This window comes from Eleutherodactylus coqui, chromosome 1, assembly GCF_035609145.1.
Source record: "Eleutherodactylus coqui strain aEleCoq1 chromosome 1, aEleCoq1.hap1, whole genome shotgun sequence".
In the NCBI taxonomy this organism is placed as follows: Eukaryota; Metazoa; Chordata; class Amphibia; order Anura; family Eleutherodactylidae; genus Eleutherodactylus; species Eleutherodactylus coqui.
This window is the reverse complement of record NC_089837.1, coordinates 53,280,930-53,290,929: the sequence shown is the minus strand read 5'-3', so window position 1 is coordinate 53,290,929 and position 10,000 is coordinate 53,280,930. Positions and strand designations below refer to the sequence as shown.

Genomic DNA, 10,000 nt, shown 5'->3' with positions numbered 1-10,000 from the left:
CCTAGGACTTCATTTGTTATCGTAGCCCTGCCTTGAAGCTTTTTAAGGCGACTGATTTAGCATTCAGTTTTGATCTGCAGTGCAAAGGGAAGAGCCCTTTTCTAAATAGCATATTAGAAAAAACTTTCTGACGGTGAGAGTGATCAATGAGTGGTACAGGTTACCACGGGTGGTGATGAGTTCTCCTTCCATGGAAGTGTTCAAACAAAGCCTGGACAAAGATCTGTCTGGAATGATTTAGGTAATCCTGCACTGAGCAGGTGCTTGGACCCGATGACCCTTCCAACTCTACCATTCTATGATCTTCTGTATTTAGGCATGTATGTCTGCATTGACAGAGAAGAGGACATTTTTTAAGAAACAAAGCGATTTCTCAAATTGGGCTGTCCAGGAAGATGTTGATGTGGTAGGGACTGCAAAAACCAAGCTTCCTAGCAGAGGATGGTTTCGATCCATCGACCTCTGGGTTATGGGCCCAGCACGCTTCCGCTGCACCACTCTGCTGCATTGGGATAGCTTACAAGGTGCTGGTGAGGCAAAGCTGAGGAAGCCTCTGACTGTTACTAAGCCGCTAACAGGGAGCCACTCTCCGTGGGCAGTTGGGTACTCTTTTGAGTCACGCTGTTGTTTTCTAGTTTATCTCTTCTTTTCCTTTTTTTGATATTATTGTTTAGGTAGTCACCTGAGAGAATATAGTTGACCTGACTGAGGATTTGGCCAGCGGCACAATGTGTGGTTGTCTCTGTGGCGCAATCGGTTAGCGCGTTCGGCTGTTAACCGAAAGGTTGGTGGTTCAAGCCCACCCAGGGACGGGCTTGCCTTTTGTTTGCGCCGTATGTTACACGTAAAGACGTGGCTGTCAGTGTGTCTGAGCCGTTTAAAAGCTTCAAAATGGTAATGCTAGCCAAAAAGGTCCTTCGAGCCGGAATTGAACCAGCGACCTAAGGATTGCTAATTTGCTTCTACAGTCCTCCGCTCTACCAGCTGAGCTATCGAAGGCCAGTTCTTTGAGCGCCAAAGATAAAAAGGCCATCATGCTAGAGTTTCAAAGCGCTGGCAAGTAAAGATGTTGGAGGATGCAGGCATCGATCCCGCTACCTCTCGCATGCGAAGCGAGCGCTCTACCATGTGAGCTAATCCCCCTTGCCTGCTGCTTCCACCTGTCTACTCTGATCAGCAATTTTAGCACATTCCCAGCATTCAAGAGTTTCCAAAGTTGAGGGCTTTTTTTTTTTTTTTTTTTAAGTATAGATGTCACAAAAGTGAGATGCACTGGCCTTTTCACAGCCAAAAATTGACTATGCGGAAGGCTTAAGAGTGGCTCTGTGGCGCAATGGATAGCGTATTGGACTTCTAGAGTGAAAGTGATTCAAAGGTTGTGGGTTCGAGTCCCACCAGAGTTGTACTTTCTAGCGCACTGTGGTAGCTTGTTGTGTGCTCTTAGGCAAAAAACCTGCCTAGGACTTCATTTGTTATCGTAGCCCTGCCTTGAAGCTTTTTAAGGCGACTGATTTAGCATTCAGTTTTGATCTGCAGTGCAAAGGGAAGAGCCCTTTTCTAAATGGCATATTAGAAAAAACTTTCTGACGGTGAGAGTGATCAATGAGTGGTACAGGTTACCACGGGTGGTGATGAGTTCTCCTTCCATGGAAGTGTTCAAACAAAGCCTGGACAAAGATCTGTCTGGAATGATTTAGGTAATCCTGCACTGAGCAGGTGCTTGGACCCGATGACCCTTCCAACTCTACCATTCTATGATCTTCTGTATTTAGGCATGTATGTCTGCATTGACAGAGAAGAGGACATTTTTTAAGAAACAAAGCGATTTCTCAAATTGGGCTGTCCAGGAAGATGTTGATGTGGTAGGGACTGCAAAAACCAAGCTTCCTAGCAGAGGATGATTTCGATCCATCGACCTCTGGGTTATGGGCCCAGCACGCTTCCGCTGCGCCACTCTGCTGCATTGGGATAGCTTACAAGGTGCTGGTGAGGCAAAGCTGAGGAAGCCTCTGACTGTTACTAAGCCGCTAACAGGGAGCCACTCTCCGTGGGCAGTTGGGTACTCTTTTGAGTCACGCTGTTGTGTTCTAGTTTATCTCTTCTTTTCCTTTTTTTGATATTATTGTTTAGGTAGTCACCTGAGAGAATATAGTTGACCTGACTGAGGATCAACTGGCCTTTTCACAGCCAAAAATTGACTATGCGGAAGGCTTAAGAGTGGCTCTGTGGCGCAATGGATAGCGTATTGGACTTCTAGAGTGAAAGTGATTCAAAGGTTGTGGGTTCGAGTCCCACCAGAGTTGTACTTTCTAGCGCACTGTGGTAGCTTGTTGTGTGCTCTTAGGCAAAAAACCTGCCTAGGACTTCATTTGTTATCGTAGCCCTGCCTTGAAGCTTTTTAAGGCGACTGATTTAGCATTCAGTTTTGATCTGCAGTGCAAAGGGAAGAGCCCTTTTCTAAATGGCATATTAGAAAAAACTTTCTGACGGTGAGAGTGATCAATGAGTGGTACAGGTTACCACGGGTGGTGATGAGTTCTCCTTCCATGGAAGTGTTCAAACAAAGCCTGGACAAAGATCTGTCTGGAATGATTTAGGTAATCCTGCACTGAGCAGGTGCTTGGACCCGATGACCCTTCCAACTCTACCATTCTATGATCTTCTGTATTTAGGCATGTATGTCTGCATTGACAGAGAAGAGGACATTTTTTAAGAAACAAAGCGATTTCTCAAATTGGGCTGTCCAGGAAGATGTTGATGTGGTAGGGACTGCAAAAACCAAGCTTCCTAGCAGAGGATGGTTTCGATCCATCGACCTCTGGGTTATGGGCCCAGCACGCTTCCGCTGCGCCACTCTGCTGCATTGGGATAGCTTACAAGGTGCTGGTGAGGCAAAGCTGAGGAAGCCTCTGACTGTTACTAAGCCGCTAACAGGGAGCCACTCTCCGTGGGCAGTTGGGTACTCTTTTGAGTCACGCTGTTGTGTTCTAGTTTATCTCTTCTTTTCCTTTTTTTGATATTATTGTTTAGGTAGTCACCTGAGAGAATATAGTTGACCTGACTGAGGATTTGGCCAGCGGCACAATGTGTGGTTGTCTCTGTGGCGCAATCGGTTAGCGCGTTCGGCTGTTAACCGAAAGGTTGGTGGTTCAAGCCCACCCAGGGACGGGCTTGCCTTTTGTTTGCGCCGTATGTTACACGTAAAGACGTGGCTGTCAGTGTGTCTGAGCCGTTTAAAAGCTTCAAAATGGTAATGCTAGCCAAAAAGGTCCTTCGAGCCGGAATTGAACCAGCGACCTAATTTGCTTCTACAGTCCTCCGCTCTACCAGCTGAGCTATCGAAGGCCAGTTCTTTGAGCGCCAAAGATAAAAAGGCCATCATGCTAGAGTTTCAAAGCGCTGGCAAGTAAAGATGTTGGAGGATGCAGGCATCGATCCCGCTACCTCTCGCATGCGAAGCGAGCGCTCTACCATGTGAGCTAATCCCCCTTGCCTGCTGCTTCCACCTGTCTACTCTGATCAGCAATTTTAGCACATTCCCAGCATTCAAGAGTTTCCAAAGTTGAGGGCTTTTTTTTTTTTTTTTTTTTAAGTATAGATGTCACAAAAGTGAGATGCACTGGCCTTTTCACAGCCAAAAATTGACTATGCGGAAGGCTTAAGAGTGGCTCTGTGGCGCAATGGATAGCGTATTGGACTTCTAGAGTGAAAGTGATTCAAAGGTTGTGGGTTCGAGTCCCACCAGAGTTGTACTTTCTAGCGCACTGTGGTAGCTTGTTGTGTGCTCTTAGGCAAAAAACCTGCCTAGGACTTCATTTGTTATCGTAGCCCTGCCTTGAAGCTTTTTAAGGCGACTGATTTAGCATTCAGTTTTGATCTGCAGTGCAAAGGGAAGAGCCCTTTTCTAAATAGCATATTAGAAAAAACTTTCTGACGGTGAGAGTGATCAATGAGTGGTACAGGTTACCACGGGTGGTGATGAGTTCTCCTTCCATGGAAGTGTTTAAACAAAGCCTGGACAAAGATCTGTCTGGAATGATTTAGGTAATCCTGCACTGAGCAGGTGCTTGGACCCGATGACCCTTCCAACTCTACCATTCTATGATCTTCTGTATTTAGGCATGTATGTCTGCATTGACAGAGAAGAGGACATTTTTTAAGAAACAAAGCGATTTCTCAAATTGGGCTGTCCAGGAAGATGTTGATGTGGTAGGGACTGCAAAAACCAAGCTTCCTAGCAGAGGATGGTTTCGATCCATCGACCTCTGGGTTATGGGCCCAGCACGCTTCCGCTGCACCACTCTGCTGCATTGGGATAGCTTACAAGGTGCTGGTGAGGCAAAGCTGAGGAAGCCTCTGACTGTTACTAAGCCGCTAACAGGGAGCCACTCTCCGTGGGCAGTTGGGTACTCTTTTGAGTCACGCTGTTGTGTTCTAGTTTATCTCTTCTTTTCCTTTTTTTGATATTATTGTTTAGGTAGTCACCTGAGAGAATATAGTTGACCTGACTGAGGATTTGGCCAGCGGCACAATGTGTGGTTGTCTCTGTGGCGCAATCGGTTAGCACGTTCGGCTGTTAACCGAAAGGTTGGTGGTTCAAGCCCACCCAGGGACGGGCTTGCCTTTTGTTTGCGCCGTATGTTACACGTAAAGACGTGGCTGTCAGTGTGTCTGAGCCGTTTAAAAGCTTCAAAATGGTAATGCTAGCCAAAAAGGTCCTTCGAGCCGGAATTGAACCAGCGACCTAAGGATTGCTAATTTGCTTCTACAGTCCTCCGCTCTACCAGCTGAGCTATCGAAGGCCAGTTCTTTGAGCGCCAAAGATAAAAAGGCCATCATGCTAGAGTTTCAAAGCGCTGGCAAGTAAAGATGTTGGAGGATGCAGGCATCGATCCCGCTACCTCTCGCATGCGAAGCGAGCGCTCTACCATGTGAGCTAATCCCCCTTGCCTGCTGCTTCCACCTGTCTACTCTGATCAGCAATTTTAGCACATTCCCAGCATTCAAGAGTTTCCAAAGTTGAGGGCTTTTTTTTTTTTTTTTTTTAAGTATAGATGTCACAAAAGTGAGATGCACTGGCCTTTTCACAGCCAAAAATTGACTATGCGGACGGCTTAAGAGTGGCTCTGTGGCGCAATGGATAGCGCATTGGACTTCTAGAGTGAAAGTGATTCAAAGGTTGTGGGTTCGAGTCCCACCAGAGTCGTACTTTCTAGCGCACTGTGGTAGCTTGTTGTGTGCTCTTAGGCAAAAAACCTGCCTAGGACTTCATTTGTTATCGTAGCCCTGCCTTGAAGCTTTTTAAGGCGACTGATTTAGCATTCAGTTTTGATCTGCAGTGCAAAGGGAAGAGCCCTTTTCTAAATAGCATATTAGAAAAAACTTTCTGACGGTGAGAGTGATCAATGAGTGGTACAGGTTACCACGGGTGGTGATGAGTTCTCCTTCCATGGAAGTGTTCAAACAAAGCCTGGACAAAGATCTGTCTGGAATGATTTAGGTAATCCTGCACTGAGCAGGTGCTTGGACCCGATGACCCTTCCAACTCTACCATTCTATGATCTTCTGTATTTAGGCATGTATGTCTGCATTGACAGAGAAGAGGACATTTTTTAAGAAACAAAGCGATTTCTCAAATTGGGCTGTCCAGGAAGATGTTGATGTGGTAGGGACTGCAAAAACCAAGCTTCCTAGCAGAGGATGGTTTCGATCCATCGACCTCTGGGTTATGGGCCCAGCACGCTTCCGCTGCACCACTCTGCTGCATTGGGATAGCTTACAAGGTGCTGGTGAGGCAAAGCTGAGGAAGCCTCTGACTGTTACTAAGCCGCTAACAGGGAGCCACTCTCCGTGGGCAGTTGGGTACTCTTTTGAGTCACGCTGTTGTGTTCTAGTTTATCTCTTCTTTTCCTTTTTTTGATATTATTGTTTAGGTAGTCACCTGAGAGAATATAGTTGACCTGACTGAGGATTTGGCCAGCGGCACAATGTGTGGTTGTCTCTGTGGCGCAATCGGTTAGCGCGTTCGGCTGTTAACCGAAAGGTTGGTGGTTCAAGCCCACCCAGGGACGGGCTTGCCTTTTGTTTGCGCCGTATGTTACACGTAAAGACGTGGCTGTCAGTGTGTCTGAGCCGTTTAAAAGCTTCAAAATGGTAATGCTAGCCAAAAAGGTCCTTCGAGCCGGAATTGAACCAGCGACCTAAGGATTGCTAATTTGCTTCTACAGTCCTCCGCTCTACCAGCTGAGCTATCGAAGGCCAGTTCTTTGAGCGCCAAAGATAAAAAGGCCATCATGCTAGAGTTTCAAAGCGCTGGCAAGTAAAGATGTTGGAGGATGCAGGCATCGATCCCGCTACCTCTCGCATGCGAAGCGAGCGCTCTACCATGTGAGCTAATCCCCCTTGCCTGCTGCTTCCACCTGTCTACTCTGATCAGCAATTTTAGCACATTCCCAGCATTCAAGAGTTTCCAAAGTTGAGGGCTTTTTTTTTTTTTTTTTTTTAAGTATAGATGTCACAAAAGTGAGATGCACTGGCCTTTTCACAGCCAAAAATTGACTATGCGGAAGGCTTAAGAGTGGCTCTGTGGCGCAATGGATAGCGTATTGGACTTCTAGAGTGAAAGTGATTCAAAGGTTGTGGGTTCGAGTCCCACCAGAGTTGTACTTTCTAGCGCACTGTGGTAGCTTGTTGTGTGCTCTTAGGCAAAAAACCTGCCTAGGACTTCATTTGTTATCGTAGCCCTGCCTTGAAGCTTTTTAAGGCGACTGATTTAGCATTCAGTTTTGATCTGCAGTGCAAAGGGAAGAGCCCTTTTCTAAATGGCATATTAGAAAAAACTTTCTGACGGTGAGAGTGATCAATGAGTGGTACAGGTTACCACGGGTGGTGATGAGTTCTCCTTCCATGGAAGTGTTCAAACAAAGCCTGGACAAAGATCTGTCTGGAATGATTTAGGTAATCCTGCACTGAGCAGGTGCTTGGACCCGATGACCCTTCCAACTCTACCATTCTATGATCTTCTGTATTTAGGCATGTATGTCTGCATTGACAGAGAAGAGGACATTTTTTAAGAAACAAAGCGATTTCTCAAATTGGGCTGTCCAGGAAGATGTTGATGTGGTAGGGACTGCAAAAACCAAGCTTCCTAGCAGAGGATGGTTTCGATCCATCGACCTCTGGGTTATGGGCCCAGCACGCTTCCGCTGCGCCACTCTGCTGCATTGGGATAGCTTACAAGGTGCTGGTGAGGCAAAGCTGAGGAAGCCTCTGACTGTTACTAAGCCGCTAACAGGGAGCCACTCTCCGTGGGCAGTTGGGTACTCTTTTGAGTCACGCTGTTGTGTTCTAGTTTATCTCTTCTTTTCCTTTTTTTGATATTATTGTTTAGGTAGTCACCTGAGAGAATATAGTTGACCTGACTGAGGATTTGGCCAGCGGCACAATGTGTGGTTGTCTCTGTGGCGCAATCGGTTAGCGCGTTCGGCTGTTAACCGAAAGGTTGGTGGTTCAAGCCCACCCAGGGACGGGCTTGCCTTTTGTTTGCGCCGTATGTTACACGTAAAGACGTGGCTGTCAGTGTGTCTGAGCCGTTTAAAAGCTTCAAAATGGTAATGCTAGCCAAAAAGGTCCTTCGAGCCGGAATTGAACCAGCGACCTAATTTGCTTCTACAGTCCTCCGCTCTACCAGCTGAGCTATCGAAGGCCAGTTCTTTGAGCGCCAAAGATAAAAAGGCCATCATGCTAGAGTTTCAAAGCGCTGGCAAGTAAAGATGTTGGAGGATGCAGGCATCGATCCCGCTACCTCTCGCATGCGAAGCGAGCGCTCTACCATGTGAGCTAATCCCCCTTGCCTGCTGCTTCCACCTGTCTACTCTGATCAGCAATTTTAGCACATTCCCAGCATTCAAGAGTTTCCAAAGTTGAGGGCTTTTTTTTTTTTTTTTTTTTAAGTATAGATGTCACAAAAGTGAGATGCACTGGCCTTTTCACAGCCAAAAATTGACTATGCGGAAGGCTTAAGAGTGGCTCTGTGGCGCAATGGATAGCGTATTGGACTTCTAGAGTGAAAGTGATTCAAAGGTTGTGGGTTCGAGTCCCACCAGAGTTGTACTTTCTAGCGCACTGTGGTAGCTTGTTGTGTGCTCTTAGGCAAAAAACCTGCCTAGGACTTCATTTGTTATCGTAGCCCTGCCTTGAAGCTTTTTAAGGCGACTGATTTAGCATTCAGTTTTGATCTGCAGTGCAAAGGGAAGAGCCCTTTTCTAAATAGCATATTAGAAAAAACTTTCTGACGGTGAGAGTGATCAATGAGTGGTACAGGTTACCACGGGTGGTGATGAGTTCTCCTTCCATGGAAGTGTTTAAACAAAGCCTGGACAAAGATCTGTCTGGAATGATTTAGGTAATCCTGCACTGAGCAGGTGCTTGGACCCGATGACCCTTCCAACTCTACCATTCTATGATCTTCTGTATTTAGGCATGTATGTCTGCATTGACAGAGAAGAGGACATTTTTTAAGAAACAAAGCGATTTCTCAAATTGGGCTGTCCAGGAAGATGTTGATGTGGTAGGGACTGCAAAAACCAAGCTTCCTAGCAGAGGATGGTTTCGATCCATCGACCTCTGGGTTATGGGCCCAGCACGCTTCCGCTGCACCACTCTGCTGCATTGGGATAGCTTACAAGGTGCTGGTGAGGCAAAGCTGAGGAAGCCTCTGACTGTTACTAAGCCGCTAACAGGGAGCCACTCTCCGTGGGCAGTTGGGTACTCTTTTGAGTCACGCTGTTGTGTTCTAGTTTATCTCTTCTTTTCCTTTTTTTGATATTATTGTTTAGGTAGTCACCTGAGAGAATATAGTTGACCTGACTGAGGATTTGGCCAGCGGCACAATGTGTGGTTGTCTCTGTGGCGCAATCGGTTAGCACGTTCGGCTGTTAACCGAAAGGTTGGTGGTTCAAGCCCACCCAGGGACGGGCTTGCCTTTTGTTTGCGCCGTATGTTACACGTAAAGACGTGGCTGTCAGTGTGTCTGAGCCGTTTAAAAGCTTCAAAATGGTAATGCTAGCCAAAAAGGTCCTTCGAGCCGGAATTGAACCAGCGACCTAAGGATTGCTAATTTGCTTCTACAGTCCTCCGCTCTACCAGCTGAGCTATCGAAGGCCAGTTCTTTGAGCGCCAAAGATAAAAAGGCCATCATGCTAGAGTTTCAAAGCGCTGGCAAGTAAAGATGTTGGAGGATGCAGGCATCGATCCCGCTACCTCTCGCATGCGAAGCGAGCGCTCTACCATGTGAGCTAATCCCCCTTGCCTGCTGCTTCCACCTGTCTACTCTGATCAGCAATTTTAGCACATTCCCAGCATTCAAGAGTTTCCAAAGTTGAGGGCTTTTTTTTTTTTTTTTTTTAAGTATAGATGTCACAAAAGTGAGATGCACTGGCCTTTTCACAGCCAAAAATTGACTATGCGGACGGCTTAAGAGTGGCTCTGTGGCGCAATGGATAGCGCATTGGACTTCTAGAGTGAAAGTGATTCAAAGGTTGTGGGTTCGAGTCCCACCAGAGTCGTACTTTCTAGCGCACTGTGGTAGCTTGTTGTGTGCTCTTAGGCAAAAAACCTGCCTAGGACTTCATTTGTTATCGTAGCCCTGCCTTGAAGCTTTTTAAGGCGACTGATTTAGCATTCAGTTTTGATCTGCAGTGCAAAGGGAAGAGCCCTTTTCTAAATAGCATATTAGAAAAAACTTTCTGACGGTGAGAGTGATCAATGAGTGGTACAGGTTACCACGGGTGGTGATGAGTTCTCCTTCCATGGAAGTGTTCAAACAAAGCCTGGACAAAGATCTGTCTGGAATGATTTAGGTAATCCTGCACTGAGCAGGTGCTTGGACCCGATGACCCTTCCAACTCTACCATTCTATGATCTTCTGTATTTAGGCATGTATGTCTGCATTGACAGAGAAGAGGACATTTTTTAAGAAACAAAGCGATTTCTCAAATTG

The 10,000-nt window shown here is 46.5% G+C and overlaps 6 non-coding genes across 6 annotated transcripts; all 6 read left to right on the top strand.

The window, feature by feature from the left end:
* Nucleotides 1-738: 738 nt before the first annotated feature.
* Nucleotides 739-812, top strand: TRNAN-GUU (transfer RNA asparagine (anticodon GUU)). Its single transcript has one exon. It is a non-coding gene; the product is annotated as a tRNA-Asn (tRNA).
* Nucleotides 813-3,094: 2,282 nt separating this feature from the next.
* On the top strand, nt 3,095-3,168 carry TRNAN-GUU (transfer RNA asparagine (anticodon GUU)). Its single transcript has one exon. It is a non-coding gene; the product is annotated as a tRNA-Asn (tRNA).
* A 1,954-nt stretch (nt 3,169-5,122) lies between these two features.
* TRNAR-UCU (transfer RNA arginine (anticodon UCU)) lies at nt 5,123-5,206 on the top strand. The gene is given in 2 exon segments: nt 5,123-5,159; nt 5,171-5,206. It is a non-coding gene; the product is annotated as a tRNA-Arg (tRNA).
* Nucleotides 5,207-5,997: 791 nt separating this feature from the next.
* On the top strand, nt 5,998-6,071 carry TRNAN-GUU (transfer RNA asparagine (anticodon GUU)). Its single transcript has one exon. It is a non-coding gene; the product is annotated as a tRNA-Asn (tRNA).
* Nucleotides 6,072-7,454: 1,383 nt separating this feature from the next.
* Nucleotides 7,455-7,528, top strand: TRNAN-GUU (transfer RNA asparagine (anticodon GUU)). Its single transcript has one exon. It is a non-coding gene; the product is annotated as a tRNA-Asn (tRNA).
* Nucleotides 7,529-9,482: 1,954 nt separating this feature from the next.
* Nucleotides 9,483-9,566, top strand: TRNAR-UCU (transfer RNA arginine (anticodon UCU)). The gene is given in 2 exon segments: nt 9,483-9,519; nt 9,531-9,566. It is a non-coding gene; the product is annotated as a tRNA-Arg (tRNA).
* The last annotated feature ends 434 nt before the right edge of the window (nt 9,567-10,000 follow it).